The following is a 20,383-nucleotide window of genomic DNA, read 5'->3' as shown; positions in this document are numbered from 1 at the left end:
TTCAAGAGAGTCCAACTGTATAGAAAACCTTTCCAAGGCCCGCTGGCCCGATGCTTGGGGGCATCCAAAGCTAACTATGTTATGCGAGAAGTCTACAAAAGGATATGTTCCATGGACTTCTAGCATAAGGGTAGGATATTATTGGCCCCGCATGGAACAAGATGCCAAAGACTTTGTACGAAAGTGTGATAAGTGCCAACACTATGCACCGTTGGATGCCCCCTATTGCATTCGATTTTGTCCCCATGGTCGTTCATGAAATGGGGGATGGACATCATCGGTCCATTGTCGCCGGCCCCCATAAAGGTAAAATTTCTTTTAATTTTGAGTGACTATTTTTCTAAGTGGGTGGAAGCAGATCCTTATCAGAAGATCGACGAACGCGAAATAGTGGATTTCTTATGGGGAAATATAATTTGCAGGTTCAGAATACCAAAAGAGATAGCATGCGATAATGGGCCATAATTTATCGGTGCAAAAGTCACAAAGTTCCTTGAAGATTTAAAAATAAAGAGCATCACATCTTCACCCTATCATTCGAGCGAAAATGGTCAAGTGGAGTCAACAAACAAAGTGATAATACAAAACCTCAAGAAAAGGTTAGAAGTGGCTAAAGGTAATTGGCCCGAGGAATTACCCGGATTTTTATGGGCATACCGAACAATGGCCAAATCAAGCACAAGAGAAACTCCCTTTTCCCTTTTGTACGGGGCAAAAGCTTTAAACTCGGTGGAAGTAGGGGAACCTACCTCGAGATATTTCCAAGCAGATGAAGAATCAAATAATGAAACAATGTTAGTCAACTTGGAGCTACTCGATGAGCGTAGGGACTTGGCACATGTAATAATGGAAGCCCAAAACTAGAGAATGGAGTGGTATTGTAATCTAAGAGCCAACCTCCGTTATTTCAAAGTAGGAGACTTGGTACTAAGGTAAGTAACTCAAAGCACCCAGGAGCTCGTAGGTCCAACACGGGAAGGCCCCTGCCGGGAAAGGTTCATATGAATTAGAGAACCAAGATAGAGAAAAGTTGCCCAACAACTGGAATGTGGCACACCTCAAAAAATATTATTGTTGTTGAACATCACCTGAACTGAAAGCATGTGCTGCACTCTTTTTCCCTTCATCTAGTTTTTGTCCCAATTGGGTTTTTTTGGCAAGATTTTTAACGAGGAAGCAACAAAAAGCATACTACGAAGAAAGCTCCAATAACAACAATAAGACCTTTAATAGCAAGGCACACAAGCAAAGATCCATTCTAAAACGGTTAGATAATCTTTTGCTCTATAGCAAAATTCCCATCGCAAAGCTAAGTTTGCTATCGAGCAAAGGTTACCCAACTGTTCACAAGTACAAACCACTAGAGGGTTGTTAGATAGTCCTTCACTCGATAACATGAATTCCTAAAGGGAAGTAAAGTATGTTATCGAGTTAAGGATTATCTAGTAATTCATTTGTGGGATATTCGAAGGTATAAGGCTTCCAGTGTTCCAATTCGCATTCTTCGCATTTGAACACTGGGGGGGACGATATGAGGATACGAAAACAATGACTACCACGTCGACTAGGTAGCGAAAATCGGAAACATAGTTGTATCATCAGGAGTCGGGATCGGGGACTGCGCGACCAGTCTCGTAGAAATAAGTTGTAGAAATTACGAACAAGTAATGGCAATTTCTTTTTTCAGCATAACAAATGCTTATGTACTTTTTGAAAATAGAAAGAATAAAATGAAGTCCTTTTGTTTTTATCTTATTTTTTGTCTGAACGATGAATTAACTTTATTATTTGAAAGTTAAACAAGTACTTCAAATGCTAATATCGTAATGAACATGATACGTCCTCTTCAAGATCACCGTAAACATAAGAGGGTCCTCTCTTATAAAAACTCTCACGTTAAAGGGTTGATTTCGGAAGAACCCATGCCCGGAATCAAAGTGCTTTATGGAAAAATACAGCCAAGGCTTCACATAATAAGACGCAATCAATAAAACTTGTGCAAAATTCTTAAGCAAAAAAAGAGAGTGCAAAGATTAAAACTTGCATAAATGTTCAAACGAAGGAAATACTTAAAAAATACTTGGCAAAAAGATGTTTTTATTTACAATAACATGCCAAAATGGCTTAGATACAAGAATTGGAAAAAGAAAAAAATAGCTAAACTGTAGCATCTCCGGAACCCGGAGGAAGAGAAGTGTTCGCGCCCCTAGGGGAAGTGGATAGATCCGTCGATGGCTCAATATTTTGGCCTTCACCAGTTTTGCCTTCAATATTTTGGTCTTCTACTTCCTCTTTAGTTCCTGAAGTTTTGGAACCGGAACCGGAAGAACCGAAAACAGTAGGCTCTGCCGGCAGACCATTTTTAGCCATTAACTCAAGCTCGCGGGCCTTAGCAATTTCAGCATCAAAGTCAACGATACCAACTTTGGCCTCTTCCACGATTTTTCTCCTTATGCTGTACATAGGGTAAGTTCTCTCATCAACGAGGGAAGCCGCTCGACGCGTAAGTTCTTCTTTGAGTTGGGTTACTTTGGCAGAAAGGCTTTCCAGGGCGGATCTAACGAATCTAAGGCTAACATCAAGGTCGCGGGCAGTTGAACTAAAGAGCCTATTATGCTCGATAGTTTTCCTATACTTCTCCTTGAGTTGGGCATGTTTCGCCACACAGCAGCAAGCTCTTCAGTTTTAGAGTTCAAGGTTGCCTCTAAGTTAGTCAATCTTTTAGCAGAGGCAATCTCACGATCGGGTGCAGCAAGAACAACGTTATAAACTTCAACCCATTTAGCCTTGGACTCTTCAAATTGAACCTTTAACGGGGCAATATCTCGACTAAGGGTCTCTACTTCTTACTCGCTTTGCTGCAAACGGGCCTCCAATATAGCGGCCTCAGTGGCTTTGGCTTCTAATTCTGAGAGGCGAGGTAATTTCTTCCTTCTCACGAATCAACCTCTGAAGGCCCTCAGAAGCACAGAAGTTGGCCTACAAAACAAGCATGTCAAAACTCAGGATATGTTTAGGCAAAAATAGAAGAAATAAAAAATGAATAAAGGAATGTACCGTTGCTACGTTGTGCATGGAGTTGTTCAACAAACACACTCTCTCGAGAGTGCCTGAATCTTTTCCCAATCTTTCTCTAAAGCCAAAGGCGTAAGATAATTAGCAAGCTCCACCGTCCAGATAGCAAGTTGCATCCATTATAGACCGAAAGAGTAACATTCCTCCTTCTTTGTGGATCTTCATAAGGGGCAACATAATTTTGCCCCAAATTCCAATGAAGTAGGAATTGGGGACTGGGGAAGAGGAACACCTTCTTCATGGTCAGGTGCGACAGGTGGAGATGATGTAGTAGTTGCTGGTGGAAAAGTGGATGAAGGTAGAAATGATATAGCAATTGTTGGTATTGGTGAAGAGGGAGATGAAGCTGATGGATTGGAAGAGTGAGAAACAGCTGCAACAAACTCAATGCTGGTTGTTGGTTGCTCATTAGTCGAGGACGGAAGGGACCCGGTACTCAACCCTAAAATACCGGGCACAGGGACTAGGACACGGAAGCGGGAGTTGGCATTTTCCACCATATTGTATTCCCCCAGAACATCGTGACATCATCTTCGGATGATGTAACTAACTCGACAGTTTGAGCATTCTGTTGAGTTGATGAGGATCATTGCCTTCTATGTAGAGAAGCTCCCCCATCACTAGCTTCTCCATCATCGTCAATCATCACATTGTCTTTGACCGGCTCGGGATAAGGGCTAGTCACCACAACTACCGGAGACGACTCCGGAGCAGTAGTCTTCGCCCTTTTATTCTTTTTCCCGGTCGTGAAGGAGCATCTTTTTTTGGTTGTTTGTCCTCCGGTCGGGGACTCCGTAAATAAATACTTATGTCCGAAGCAGGACCAGATACACATGTTTGAGAAGCGCATCCTAAAGTAGCCTCGCCGCGTCAGCAGGATCAACCAAAATATCCTCCTCGAGGACAACAACAAAGCCCGCGGGTAGACCTGATTTCAGAGAAAAGATAGAAAGTATCAATCAATTTCTTCACATACAAAAATTGAAACAAGGTGAGTCCGAGTTCCAATATTTTTTGGCCTTCAACCCGTATTTAAGGGCTAGTTCTTTCCACGTGCGGGTTTTAGGCGTATTGACATCCAAGATCTCTTAGACCCACTGGTCAAAGCCTTCGGCCATCGGTGGGACCTATCAAGTCACTGAAACAGGCAAAAGATGGAGGATCAATACGGGTATAGAAGAATACCTAATAAAACAAATATTAAACAAGGCATTTATGAGTGCGGTTCCATGCTTTCGGAAAGAATGAAGCCGTTGCCGGAATGATGTCGTTGGTGGCAACCGTAATGAACCGTTCCATCCACTAACGGGCGTTGTCGTCATCCATGTTATATAACAGAGCATGGTGGCTATGTTTGATGAAATTTATCATTCCCCCGCGAAAGATTTTGGGGGAATAAAGATTCATCACATGAGCTAAAGATCGCTACTCTCCTGTCTCTTGGCACAAGCGCCGGAGACAGGCAATCGTCCTCCACACATAAGGACTTACATGTGCCACACATACCTGATTGTGAAGGCAAAATTCCGCAATAATGGAGTCAAACTCTACACTCAACGAGAACACACCCAAAGTAAAGGGATACATGTAAAAATATGTAAAACCCTCCTTGGATAGGGTCACTCTCTCCAATAGATCATGAGCAACAATATCCAAATCACGGCAGCGACAATCTTCCTTCATAACAGGAATATTGGAGGAGCAGATGGAAGAAGGATATCTGTCAATAGCCCATGTGCGAGGGAGAGCCGAAGGGAATTTCTCTTCGAAGTCTTTTATTGTAACAAGACTTCTAGGAATGATGGAATCCACCATTGGAGGAGCAACATCCTCGGCTTTGTTCTTACCCTTTGAAGAGCTAACATTCTTTGAAGAAGAAGGCATTTGGATGAAAGAAAAGCTTTTTTGTTTGAAAGGAGTTAAACAAAAGTTTATTAATAGCAAGAAAGATTTTAGTAAGCTTGGAAAATTATAGAGTATAAGAAAAGAAGGTTGATGCGTATAAGTAAAAAATTTGGCGGCTAAATTCATGGCCATGATTACCTCGATTATCAGTAAAAGTTGCGTTGAATCATAGGATGACACGTGTTCGGGGAATTAAATACGGAGAGACGTGCGTCTAATCAACCGTCAGAAGCCTTCAGAGGGGATCATAGTAATTTCCGCCAAAAGATTATTCCTACAAACTTACCGGTGATACAAAGTTATGTCATAGGAAAGCATGTGGACTATATTTATAGGGTAAAATATGCTATGTTACGTGGTAGCTCAAAAGAGGGACACATGGAACCTAAGACGAGGGATAGCCATAACCGAAGGCAACGGTCCCGTCTGTCACCAGAAAGAATAACGCTCATAAAAATTGAAATAAATACTCTTTGCCAGGTGTCATTTAATAGAGAATACTCTACAATATTAAGTATGTTGCCCGTTACAAGGAATTTTGGCATTCATGCTCATAGTTATAGCTTCATCAATGCCCTCACAATTGACATTAAAGAAGGGCACGATCCTAAGACCTCCTTTTCTAGACGTAGCTATAAATAGTGAGCATTGTTACCATTAGTGGTACGAGCTGGTGATGGCGGTTTTGGGGGGCCATGATGTTCACGCCCTCTAGCGAAGTTGGTCCTCCCCTTATCGCTTAACAATTCTTTGAGATGCCCTTGCCGTAACATGTTTACGACTTCCTATATGAGGGCGATGCAATCTTCAATTATGTGCCCGCGTTCCTAGTGGAACTCACAGAGGGCATGGAATATTTTGGTGTTCTAGTCTGATCTCATCTTTGGCGGCCGCTTTACTTTATGTCCGAGTTTCTCCAGAGCGTATACGATCTTTGTAGGTGACACACAAAAATTGTGAGTAAATAATAAGGGAGGTATACCTCTTTCGTTCCGATGAGTTTCTGTCCTTTACCTGGGCAGGCCTTATTCATAGCGGAGGGAGTGTGCAACGATCGTTCTGATATATGGTTGATATTGTTCCCTGTTAGGTCACGGAGTTGGATGATATCTTCTAGTGATGTCTCTTCGGTGTTTTCTGGATTTAGCTTGTACATAGGTTAGTCGGTGAGTCGACCCGTTGAGGTCGTCCTCATCTGCTCGGACCTCGGCACAATAAGCATTGTTGATTTCGTCCCAAGTGGTTAGAGGATACTTCATCAATCGGCTCAACAATTTTCTAGTTGCTCTTAAACCATCTCTACTCAACCCATTCTGGAAGGCTGCGATCAACATCCCGTCGGATACGTTTGGCAGAGTCATCCTTACTCGGTTGAACCGAGCGAGAAAGTCCATTAGTCCCTCGCCCAAGGATTGACTAATAGCAAATATATTATTTACTCTTGCCTCGACCTTCTTGGCTACGTTATGGGCGGTTACGAACTTATCGGCCATTTCTTCGAAAGTTTCTATGGAGCGGGCCGGTAGCTATGAATACCATGTTAATGCCCCTCCTGTGAGGGTTTTGCCAAACTTCTTCAGCAAAATGAAGGACATGTGTTCCTTAGTGAGGTTGTTTCCTTTCACGGTGGTGACGTAGTGAGTTACATGATCTTTAAGATTGGTCGTTCCATCATATATCCTGAGGTAGGGTAGTATTTTGACGGTCTTCGGTATGGCATGTGGGGCTGCATCATCGCTGTACGACTGCTTTATGAACCTACCGGTGTCCCTTTTTGGTAGCATCTTAGGAGCGCCTGGTATCTTATCAACCCGTTCTTGGCATTCTTTCTTCTTGTCTCAAAGTGCCTTGTTTTCATTCTCCATGTCTTCCATTCTTTTTAGAATGGCAGCAAGGGCATTATCACCTGCACTTTCAGTAACATTGTAAGTTATACATGTTGTTGGAGGGGGGTTGGTTGCACTGCTCTTCTGTTTGCTCTATCGCACAAGTCCGCGCGGCTTCTACAGTCGTGCCTGAAGAGGATTTGTTAAGAAAGCTTGTCAGCGAGAAGGTTAGCCATGCTTCGAGGAGTTTTTTCACAAATGAGGGTGTTCCTTCCTATGCAGACGTGAAGGTCCCTTTCCCATCGGTTTTTGTTATGCTGCAGTGTGAGAGCGGTGACTGCTCTCGCCTAGGGGACACACTGGACGTCGTGTCCTCACCTACCATTTCACAACTTTCGTTGATGACGTTCAAGAGGTTTGGTGGGAAGCCACCTGTTATCCCCGTCCTTTCCTCTCGGTTACCTGCCATGTAGGGTTTTGCACATACAAAGAAGGGAGATCTCGGGATTTTTTTACGTTAGTGACTTGCGTAAATTGTAGATCTATAGAAAACTAAAAAATTAACTAATAAATCCCCACATATGACGCCAAATTGTTTGACTAGAAAATATAAATCTTGGTTTAAATAATTAGATTTATGTAAATAAGGGTTAATCTTAATTAATAGTAATATCTTTAGATGGTTTTTTTTAAAGGAGCAATAGATGTCGAGTGGCGTTGGACGGATAATGACAATATCATATAATAAATGTACTGGAAATCAGAAGCAATAATATATAACATTCAATAATATTGAATAACAATAAGTGACATTTAAGTAATTAGAAAAAATAATTCACCCAATAAAGAATGGAATAAGTGGGTCTTCCTCCTAACAATAAATGATAGACAAATCCTTGAATATTCGAGTTATTCTCGGATCTGATGAAAAAGTATGGACAAGAATCTCAGTGAAAAGGTGATGTTTATTTCTTAGCAAGTGAGAGCCGAATCTTTAAGTCAAAATGTGTTCTTTATAGATGAATTTCATATGTCCTCTATCATTGTCTCTTTTTATATTTAGACGAGACATGTTTCTAAAAAAACCTAATAGTACACGTGCAGAGAATATCCACTAGAATATTCTCTTTAATATCTTATATTGAAAACTTAGTTGTTACAACTCTGTTAATGGTATTCGACCTTGATCTCGACCGTTGTTGACACCTCGACTACGGCTCTTGTTGACTCTTCGACCACACACTTTGCTGCTTTTTGGACCATCTCGACAAGCGACGACTTGGGAACTATTCCCTTAGTATTATCTTGGATTAAATATTCCAAAGACATATTTTGACCCATACACACAGACCCCACGTCATGAGATTATATTGAATTTGTTCTTATTATTATTGTTATTATTGTATTTTTTGTCCCTTTTTAAACGAGGAACTGCAAAATGAACATGCCCGCAAAAGGAAAACAGAACAACAAGAAAAAACAGTCTGTTTAAGTTGTGTAGTAGTACTATACTAAAGATGCAGAAAATTTATGCTTATTTGACCCTCAAACCTTAGAGTCCAAAATGGGTTCCACATTTGGAACTTTTTAAGTTCTCGTTTGGCCATAAAATTTGGAGTCATCTTTAAAATTTTGTTTTCAAATATCTATTTGTTTATGAATTTTAACTATTTTTTTCTAAATTTTGAAAACAAAATCTTCAAATCCCAAAAACAGCCCTAGAGTAGTTTTTGAAGTTTTCTACTCACACAACTTCAAATTCTTTTTAAGTAAAATATATGTCAAAACACAATTGTAACTTTCATTCATCTCATCTTCAGAAACTTATTTTTTTATGTTTCATCTAAATCTATGTCTAGATACGTCTATCTATCTATCTGGAAGGAAAGTCGTGGCCCAAAAAAGTATAAATGAAAAGAGGGGGGTGGGGGTGGAAGGGGAAGACAATACTCGTATATAAAAATACTAGAAGATATGGGGAGATTTGGGCAAATAGAAACATTTGAGGTCACTTAAATTTTGTCTACATTTAAGAGATCTTTACAAAAAAATAAAAAATTATTCACAACTTTTATTAGAGGGGCATAACTTTGGTGTTCATTTTAATTTTTATTTTTATTTATATTCTCTACTTATCTTGTTAAATTGTTCACATATTTTATCGAACGAACAACATTTGGTACTTTAACCTATCTAATTACTTTATTGACAAGTGATGCAGTGATGTTAAATGAGCAAAACTTGATGTATTTTAAATAGTGCGATGTGAAAGAATTAGCCCAAACAACGAACAAAAATATTTTGCCTGGAGTCAATGAACATGTTTGAACAAAGAATTACAATCTATAAAGCTCTAGTAATTTCTCTCTAGAGTTTATATTGATTGCTGTTTGTTTTGCTTTTCGCAATTGATGTATTCATAAAGTATAGTTCCTAATTAGTTTTCTTTTTTATATTGATTTTACTTATAATTATATATACAGACGGAATTAAATTTTTAATTCGAGAGGTTTAAGATTTCGGTTTCAATCATTGAAACCCATCATCTTGTTTGAGATGTGGGTTCATAGCTCAATTATATCAGCAATGTTAATGAATTTTATACTTAAATTCATACCTAGGATAAAAACTATGAATTCGATTGACTTGTAACTCAACTATTGGATCTGCCCCTGATTATACTGTATATGGGTAAAAACCGGGTTCATGATACACTCCAGTCTCCGTTAGGGTAAAACGGGCTCAAAGATGATCGCGAAGGATCGGGATCGAAGTAGAGGTCTCATCGAGTCAGAATCTAGGGACACGTTGTCTACCTTTGAAAATATCAGGTTCATGTATCGAGATCGATCCAAATCCTGAAAGACTTAGGGTAATCGAACACGACCAACAGAAGGCCGTAATATCCGCGACCGGCCGAATATCACAGTATGGATCTCGACACGTATCGATAAAGAACTAGCAATCAGTTAAACAAAAGATTTTTTTTACCTTTTATGTAATTGTACTTAGAGTATGATTCCCCTACTATATAAAGTGGGGTTTGATAATTCACTAGACACGTTGTAACATGCATTCCAAAGCAATATACTATTATTTTCACTTTTATTCTAAGCTTTTCTTTCATTCATCAATATTGACCATTGTGAGCCCGGATCGAGGGCAAATAGTTCACTAAGGCTGAAGACATCATCCCCGCGTGATTTGAATTTACTGTATTTTTACTTTTTTATTTTAATCGAATTTATCGTTTTGCATCAAATTAATCTGCGTGCCCTTAAACCCACTTACAAATTTAATTGTTATCTGATTTTAAGGGTAAACATATAATTTTTACCCTCAAAATTGGATAACAATTGAATATATACACGGTTTTAAGGATACGTGATCTAACTTGATAAAAAAAATGAGAAATCGGATTCAAATTGAAATTAATGATAAAAAAGTAAATACAAACTACACAGGTTGAACAATCTTGGCCTTGAAGATTGGTCACCCTCGAGTCAAAGATACTGCAATTGGTGCCGGAACAGAGTGATGAGATAATAATGACTAGAAATAAAAGTTTATTGCTTTGGGATGCGTGTTAACATGTCCTTTACAAATAATTAGGCCCCCTTTATATAGTATAGGAGTCCTACTTTAGGTACAATTATATATAAGGTAAAAAATCTTATGATTCGCTAATTAATCAGTTTCATTGATACGTGCAGAGATTTTCGCCGTGATATCTGACCGGTTACGGATATTTCGGCCTTCCATTTTTTTGGTTCAATAATGTTTTCTCGAACTAATTCGGAGTCGTGGTCAGTTCAGGGGTTACGAACCCGATAATCTTGAAGACGCATGTTCGAACCTCGTGCCTAGGTTCGATGGAACCCAGGGTCGATGTTTAATTCATTATAATTGATCCTCGATCTGTCATGCAATAGATGAGCTTGGTTTCTACCATATACAGATAGTTCCCTCATTTTTCGGAGAGTAAATGATGAGAAGCGATATGAGCCCTCGATCCTTGTCTCGATACTTTGCGCCAGAAATGACAAAATGAGTGAAACGTCTCGTCAATCACATCTAAATGACATTAAATGTTCGTCGGTTGCTGGTCGGCCACTACAGGTTTTGAACCGTCATTTTCAAACTATAAATACTTCCTCCTTCATTCATTCAAACTTTACATCCAATCTTTTCCTACTCTTGTTCTTAAAGAAACTTTGCATTTTCTAGTGTTTTCCCCAATTTCTTGTGAGCTTTGTAAGGGTTTCTCCTTTGTCTGAACTATTCAAGCGTACCCTTTTAACTCCTTATTTTTATCTTTATCAAAAAATGGCGAAGACTTCTAAGTCTGTTCCCCAAAAAGAAACTCCCTCTGCATCGCGACCGTCTAAAGAGGAAAATGTTTCTACTGCTACCGAGGAAACGACATCGGAGCCCCCCTTGAAGATGTTCGTTCCTGCGGGGTGCCCGACTGTTGTTGATTTTAAGGTCGAGAAAACTTCATCGGTCCCGGGTCGGCGCGAGCCATTCTCGATATGTATATGCTCGGTCACCGACAACTTCCTCTCCAAGGTCAAGGAGGATTGCAACTGGGTTGGTAAGCACGTGGTGGTGCTTACACCCGAGGAGGCGATCACTACCCACGTGGAGGGTTTCCTGAGTGTTTACACTTAACCTTCACGTTGGGCCCTTTAGACCCGGTCATCATCCATTTTGTAAGAGGTACGAGGTGACCCTAAGATAAATTTATCCCTCCTTCTAGAGGATAGTCATCCTCCTCCGCTTCTTTGTAATCAAGATCGATGGGTGTCCCTTCACCATCGATCACCTTATGCGTATGTATAGTTCCCGGCTCTATCAATGAGGGGTAATAAAACTTACCCGTCAGGCCAGTAAGGTCCCATTCTCGAGCATCGATGAATATCGGGATCGAGACTGGTTGGGTCGATTCATTCGAGTGAAGACCTTGAACTTAATCCCGGCTGAGGATATTCCATTTACTGAGAAATAGAACATGAAGCATAAGTATAACCTTGCATTTAAGATTTTATTTATCATTTTTCTTTTGCCCTTCTTCTTATCGATTCTTTGTGATGCAGCTGTTGCTTAGATGTCGGATGCAGTTCCTCGACTCAAGGAGTGGGTTGAGGGCATCATGTCGTAAAAACCCTATTCCGAGCGCACGTGGCACGAACTTTCGAAGGGCTGGTGGGAGGCCTGTGCTCACAGTGGGATTTCTCTACTAAGTGAATTAACACTTATTTTCTTAGCTGCATTCATTCTGACTTTTTCTTCCTTTGTATGTATTCCCAAAGATGTTGAAATGAGGCCCCCGTCCGGTGATAAAGACATCTTTCCCGAACCATCTGTTCCGAGGCATGATAAAGAGAAGAAAAGAAAAAGGGGCTCCGAGTTCTCCGAACTCGGAGAAGCAAAAACCAAAAAAGAGGCTGGTGCGCAAATCCAAGGAAACTACCAGCACCCGAGAGGTTCCATCGGATTCGCTGAGTCGACTGAGGGACGAGTCCGAAGAAGAAGAAGAAAAAGAAGAAGAAGAAGAAGCCTCCGAGCTGATGACTCGCGTGAGAAGCGGTACCGAGCTGCCTCAAACCAGGGTAGCCAATGAGGAGGCAGTGTCCGAGGCCTTAGAACCAAGGAAGGACAATGCCATTTTGCCCCGAGCTGGGAAGGTCGATAAGGAGACCATGACCGATACTCATCGGGCTGGGGAAATGCCCCGAAGGATGCGCTTGGGGTGATAGATCTTTTCGGGTCCCTATCATTCACCGACTCCGTGATAAACGAGGCCTAGATGCTGAAAGGACGCCCAAATGAGGGGCCTCAAGGGGCGACAGATTCCTTCAACAACTTATTCGATGGCTTAAATTCTACCACCTTGGAGGATGTTCACCGGGTTAGGAGACTTACCGATACCAAAAAATATGACGTCTTTTGGAGCCAGCGGATTTTCTTCGAGTCCAAGATTAGTAGACCGGTTCCCAGCCTCGAGTGCAGATCCTGACCGGAAGCGGTCAATCATCATATCCATACCGGAGGATGCCCGGGTTCTCTTCGCCCCCCGTGGGGGTTGCCATCTATTTTCGATGTCTGGTGACCGAAAAGGATCAGGCCAAAATAGGCGAGGTGGAATCCCCCAGTCTTTTTAACGAAACTCAATAGGCGTTGGATCAGGTAACTTCGAATGCCATTTTATTTTGTACTTCAATTAAATTGCAAACTATCGTAACATTCTTCTTTGTGTTCGCATGCCTCAGTGCTTCATCACAAAACTTTTCTCCGATATCAGGAAGAGTTAAACTAACACGAGGCCAAAACCCGGGAGCTTACTGAGAAGATGGATGCTTGCAAGCTCATTAGTGAGAAGCTCCGGGCTGAGTTAGAAGCGGCTCGGAAAGAGCATGCCAACCTGGTCGAGCAGGTAAGACGAGTATTTGAAGTTAGTGACGATGATTCAGACACAATGGCTAATGACCCGAACCCACAGGTTCAAAAAAACTTGACCAGATCGAGCAGCTCCAGGCGTAGGTGGACACGGTGAAAGCTGAGGCCGAAGAATGGAAGAAAAATATGGACCGCCTGGCCTCGGAAAATGAGACTGTCCGTGAACAACTAGCTTCGACTGAGGTCCAGGTCTCGCCCCCAGGTTCAGGGCATATAGTATGTTTTCTGGCTGCGTGCAGGTTGGTTTTAGTCTAGTGTACAGAAGAGACTCTGGCAAAAAAATTCCAAAGTCTCTAAGAGTAAACATTCGAGGACGAATGTTCCCAATGGGGGAATGATGTTACACCCTATATTTTCGTACGTAAAAGTAGCAAAATAATTTAGGACAAAAAATGAGATCATATTTGAAAGTACATAAAGTAAGTTAATCATGTTACCTCGGAGGTTACAAATATTGAAGATCATGAACAACAAGTACAAAGAGGGTTGGAAGGTTCAGAAGCTAAATGGATTGAAGAAAATAATGTTTCGTCGAAAATCGACAAGTTGGGAATGTTATAACATGTACTTTTGGGGTGAGATTAGGATGATTAACATGATAAGGAGATTATGTTATGAGTTATGTTAGTCGTGTGTTATGTTTGAAGTCAAGCAAGTTGTGAAACAAAAGTCGATGAAAGTCATCACAAGTTACGTTCATAAGTTTTACTGCAATTTGGGCCAAATGTAACAGCAATTTTCTCCCAATATACTTAGAGTTACGAGGTGTTCCACCCATAAAATTAAATATCTATGAATCTATTATCTAACGAATTAAATCATTTGTCAATATGACATTGTAGTAGAGATATATATGCGTTTTTGCGAGATTGCGCAAGCTGCTAGGTGACAAGTAAGTGTGTCACCTACTTGCTTAAATGAGAGTCCGAAAATGAGCCAGTTCGAGCCGTCCAAAGAGAACTTTTAAAGTCTTATTTAGTTCATATAATACACTGATAAGAGGGCACAATAACCATACATAAACCCATGGAAACATCCTCCCAAAAATTACACACAAACCCTAATTGAATTTCTCTCATTTTCAAGTTCTAGTTGGAGGTAAAACCTAGAGTTTGAAAAACCAAGCTAGGAGCTGAGTTATTCAACAAATAAGGTACGTTTACTGATCTATTTTATCCATTTTTTATGCTGGAGATGTATGGAAATTCGTTCTATAAGTGTAAGAACTCACGTGACGGTGATAGGAAGCCGTGAGTTTGAGTTATTCACTTGTACCAGACTGTTTTGTAGACTATTTTGTGTTGATATTGGATTGCGTGTTTTACTACTGTTTTATGGAGTTTTGGAGGAGGAAGGGTGTGGATAAATACCACATAAATTCAGGGTGATGGGTTGGTCGTTCGCCGTAATATTTTTAGACTGTTTGACACTACTACGATGGTCGTTTTGTATATGAAGAGATTGGGGTGTGTTGGGCTGTTTTATAGTATTTTGTGGTGTATATAAGGTTAGAAAATAATATATATATATATATATATATATATATATGTTGATATTGTTGTGTTATTTTGTTGTTGGTGTTATATTGGATTTGCAGGAAGTAAGGATTATAGGGGAGATGCTGCCCGTTTTAATACAAAATAAGCTTGTCGTTCGTTGTGCGATAGTTGTACCTTTCATAACTTAAATGATAGTATTATTATCGTTGTTTTAGATTAAGGTGAGAAGAGGCAAGTTCAACTTGGTGATTGGAAATATTGTGATAATGTATGTTAAGGCTAAACCTTTCTTCATTTTGGCATGATCCCGTAACTACATGAGTTTGATATCGAGCCATAAAGAGAAGTTCATATTACTGAACTTATGTACATTATCCTAGTCTCATAAGTTATAGTATTCTCCATTATAGGGACTTTATATTCGGTTAAGTATTGTCTTCTTCCAGTCAAGAAAGTAGAGGGTCTCTCTGTCTCTCTCTCTCTCTCTCTATATATATATATATATATATATATATATATATATATATATACAATATTACAGTATTTTTACCACCATCAAGTTATAATCGATGGGCAAGCCCCTATTGAGCAACCTCTAATTAGATGGTAATTTATTTACCGAGCTTACTATGGCCGAGCGCCTATGAGCGAGCCCAGAATGGCCTAGATACCTAGCCTAGTATGGCCGAGCGCCTATGAGCGAGCCTACTACGCAGAGCAGTTACACACACCAAGCCTTATAGGGCTGGACATATATTTTACTCACTATATTAAGAGAGATGAGTCAGTATCAGCAGGTAAGCATATCTTCAGATTATCTTTGGCTCCCAGTTACTTTCAATTATTCTGTTGCCTTACATATTCGGTATATTATTTTGTACTAACGTCCCTTTTGTTAAGGACGCTGCCTTTCATGCATGCAGGTCCTGATAGACAGCTGGATAGACCTTCCTAGTAGACAGAGCCAAACATCAGCTTGGTTGGTAAGCTCCACTCCCCTGGAGTTACCAGGTCTAGACCTTGGAGTCCATTTTTTAATACAGGTTTGATGAGTAGGTCGAGGCACTGTCCCGACCATGATACAGTCATCTCTAGAGGCTTGTAGATGAGTCCTATATATTTGGTATATCAGTAGATGTTCATTGCGGCTTCGTCGACCTGCACAGTTATATATATATATCAGCTTTTGGGTATGTTCACCCCACAGATAAGAGAGACATTATTTCCAGACGATTTAGAATATGGCCTCATAGGCCTAAGTTGAGGGTTACCCCTCCAGAATTCACAGTTACAGAGTGGTACGCTTGGCTGAGTATGGCACCGGGTGCCGGGCATGCCTTTTCAAGTTCGGGGCATGACAGTCCAGCTCTTAGATGCAAAAGAAAAGGCCTTGGTACAAGCCAAAAAGATCGAGGAGCTCCAGTCTCAACTGAGTTCGGCGATCTCCATCCAAGAAAATCTGGCCAAGTAACTTGAGGTGGCCAAGTCGGAGATTATTATGGTTAAGGTAGAGGTTGATGAGAGGGTGGCCCAGCATAAGGCCGATGTCGAGGCGGCTCAAGATCAAGTGAGAAACTTGGTGGAGCATATGAAATGGCAATCCTGAAGGGAGGCCCTCGAGGGAGTTCGAGCTTAGGGTTTTCACTTGTTGGCCGAAATCGAGAATGCCAAGGTATCCGAAGCCAAGACCAGGAAACTGGCTTATTTGAGGAGGAGGATTTAGAGGGATCTGAAGATTCAGATGATCCCGAAGGTAGCGGAGACCCCAAAGGTGATGACGCGGCCCCTAGCGAAGACTAGGCCACTTAGGACCCGTTTAAACATTTTTTTGTCTTTCATTTTTTGAGGCCGTTTTGGCCGTTGTAAAATTTTATATCGGGGCCATTCGGACATTGTAAAAAGAATTTTATGATTATGAATATAAGGCCTTTTCTGTTCAACAACTTTCAAATTTTCACTTTGCCTTATTTTTATTTGCAAAGATCTAAATGCCTTTGCATGAAACAATTGGTTTTTTTTAGAGACTCGAAGAAACCTTGCCTTCAACTATTTTGTTTTAAGGCGTCATGGGGGGTCGGTGTGACCGAAAGTTTTCTTTCCCCAAAGTACTTAGACCTTTTTAAAAAAAATCATAGTCTGCTTAGGGTAGCCTTTGGAACCAGTTAATAAATTTCAAGGCCTTCTTGTTTTTGTTACGGGCTGCGGACGTCTCTGAGCCGTGTTTATATGGTCGTAGCCTTTTATAGTTTGGGTGTTTTCTCGTGTTAATATCATTATCCTGAGTTATCCGGGTTTGCCTAAGGTGGTAGTCTATGTGTGGGGTGGCCTTAGCCTATAAAATTCGGGGGTTGCCTAATAGGTCTTATACCCCCGAGGTCTAATAGCTTGGACCGTCCGTGTTTGTTTTTTGGATGGCAGTCCCCGAGTGAGAGAGTGATTATTTGAACTCAGGTTAACGCGACCCTTTGGCTCATTTCCTTTAGGGGATCGGAAGCACAGAATTCCTTAAGAAATGTAAAGGAAATTTTTTTAAAAGACAAGATGTTTGCAAGGAAGAGACTTCTCTTTATTCTTGTGCATAATAGTAATGTATGTGTACATGTTTTGTGTCAGGGTTATAGAAGTCTATGTGGGCATGGTTCATTTGATCATTTGCCCCTTACATTGAATCTTATTGATCGAGACCCTTCAATCCCGAAGTCTCTTTTCATGCTAAAGTCGATATCAGAGGGTAATTCCCCTAGTGTTCGGGGTTGACCAAATAGGGGCCTCAAATATTGTAATGATCATCGTCACCGGTTCGTTGTCGTCCTTCAATTCTAAGTTAGCACGATTTACTTGTTGCCTCGTTAAAAACCTTGTCGGAAAACCCATTTGGGACAAAACCGGCTCAAGAAACAAAAAGTGCAACGCGTGCTTTCAAACTTAAAACCTCGTATCGTCCCTTGTTGGTTACCTGCACGGGTTAGTTTAAGATGTAAATAAAGGAAAGAACGGGGCCATACCTTAGCAGTAATATCACTTTAAGTGAGCTATATTCCAATTGTTCGGTAGTTGCTCGCCGTTCATTATTCCGAGATTGTTGGAATCTTTTCTGGTGATCTCGATAATTTGGTACGGTCCTTCCTAGTTCGGCTCCAATTTTCCTTCGTTCGGGTTTCGGGTGCTTAGAGTGACCTTTCTTAGTACCAAATCCCCGGTATTGAAGTGACGAATATTGGCCCTTCGATTATAATATCTTTCGATCTGCTGTTTTTGGGCGCCTAACCGGATAAAGGCGACTTCACGCCTTTCATCTAATAGCTCTAGGTTCGTACTCATAGCTTCGTTGTTCGATTCCTTTGTTGCATATTGGAATCTAATACTTGGTTCCCTGACCTCGACCGATATCAAAGTTTTGGTGCCATAAACCAAAGAAAATAGGGTAGCCCCGGTACTGGAATTCGAGGTTGTACGACATGTCTACAGGACTTCGGGTAATATTTCCTTCCATCTTCCTTTGGCATCGGTTAACATTTTAAAAAGTTTTTGGAGTATGGTTTTGTTGGTAGATTCAGCTTGTCCATTCATACTAGGGTGATAGGGTGTCTATATGATCCATTTGATCTTGTGGTCTTTAAGGAATTTGGTTACTTTGCTTCCGATGAACTGTTTTCCATTATCGCATACAATCTCGGCCAACATTACTAATCGGCATATGATGTGGTCCCAAATGAAATCGATAACCTCATTCTCCCTGACCTTCTCGTACACCTGGGCTTCCACCCACTTAGAAAAATAGTCAGTCATAAACAATATAAATTGAGCTTTACCGGGTGCCCACGGAAAGGGGCCAACGATGTCCATTCCCCACTTCATGAATGTCTATGGTGACAAAATCGAATACAACAGCTCCCCAGGTCGATGGATCATCGAAACATGTCTTTGGCATTCATCACGGTGTCGAACGAACTTCTTTGCATCCTTTTCCAAGTCGATCCAATAATAACCGGCTCTGATTAATTTTCGAACCAGCGATTCCATGCCCGAATGATTTCCATAGGTACCTTCGTGGATTTCTGTCACGACCCAAAATTCTAACCTGTCATGATGACGCCTATCTCAATACTAGGCAAGCCAATAACCTCAATAAACCATAATTTCTTTTAAGTTTGAAAATATAATATTTAAATTCAACGAAAGAAGTCTCACAATACAGTTATAAACACTCCCAAAATCCGGTGTCACTGAGTATATGGGCATCTAAATAATACAAAGTCTGGTGGATAAGAATACTGTTTAAAAATATAGAACAACACAATAACTGAAAGGAAATAGAGTCAAGGTCTGCGGACGCCAAACAGCTACCTTGATAGTCTCCAACAGATAAATCCTCAAATATGGCAACCGCCGTATCCGGAAGTACATGGATCTGCACACGAGGTGCAGAGTGTAATATGTGTACAACTAACTCAATAAGTAACAAAATTAACCTCTGGGCTGAAAGTATTGACGAGCTCCGCAGGTACATTCTAGTATAAATAATGGTACAAAAATATAGGCATGCTTTCAAGTTCAACAGTTAAACTCAGTACAAGTAAAATAGATCAATATTGTATGATATGAGGAACATGACATCTCAGTAGAAAGACCTCATGTAAATACTGGTCACAAATTATTCGATCACTCGATAGTGTTTATGGCCAATCCAGCCCAGGGTGTTCCAATCCGTATATAAATACACATAGAGTGACAGTCAGTCACCCAGTACAGTATAAGACCAATCCAGCCCTGGGATAATTTATCCCCAAATATAAATGATACAAACAAGATCCATATCCCGGTAAACTCATTACAATACAAATAAGTAAGGCAAGTCTATGACCTGGGAAATCCATCCCGAATATGCATAATCATCTACGCTCACTAGGGGTGTGTACAGACTACGGAGGGGCTCCTTCAGCTCAAACGTGATACAAAGCCTTTATGGCCTACTGCAGGCGAGCAGTCCCGATCCGTATAATAATAAAGCCTATAAGGCCTGCTGCAGGTGGGCATCCCCAATCCACAAAATAGTAAAGCCAATAAAGGCCTGCTGCAGGAGGGCAGCCCCGATCCATAAAATAGTAAAGCGAATAAGGCATGCTGCAGACGGGCAGCCCCGATCCATATAATAATGATGTATAAAGCCATTATGGCCTGCTGCGTTGCCCAACTCAATCCCATAAATATCTTCACAATGGACAATTATTACTGAGTGTGAAATGTATATTTTTGAACAATTAATTCAACAGCAACACGACCCCATAGGTCCCAAAATATTGGCACGTAGCCTAAACATGATCTTTAATAGGACCCTCAACTCAATTTCTCTAACACGTAGAGAATGTGCAGGTAATAACATGATTCATTAATTTTACAACTGCACAAGATTTATTCAAGACACAATTTATATGGTGCACGTCCACATGTTCGTCACCTATCGTGAGTGTCATCTCCAAACAATTTATATCATACCAAATTCGGGGATTCATACCCTCAGAACCAAGTATAGAAGTGTTACTTACCTCAACCCGTATAATTCTTTACTCCGGTATGCCTTTGGCTCATGAATTGTCCTCCAAACGCCTCGAATCTACC

This window comes from Nicotiana tomentosiformis, chromosome 6 (genome assembly GCF_000390325.3).
Source record: "Nicotiana tomentosiformis chromosome 6, ASM39032v3, whole genome shotgun sequence".
In the NCBI taxonomy this organism is placed as follows: Eukaryota; Viridiplantae; Streptophyta; class Magnoliopsida; order Solanales; family Solanaceae; genus Nicotiana; species Nicotiana tomentosiformis.
This window is presented reverse-complemented; position numbering follows the sequence as displayed.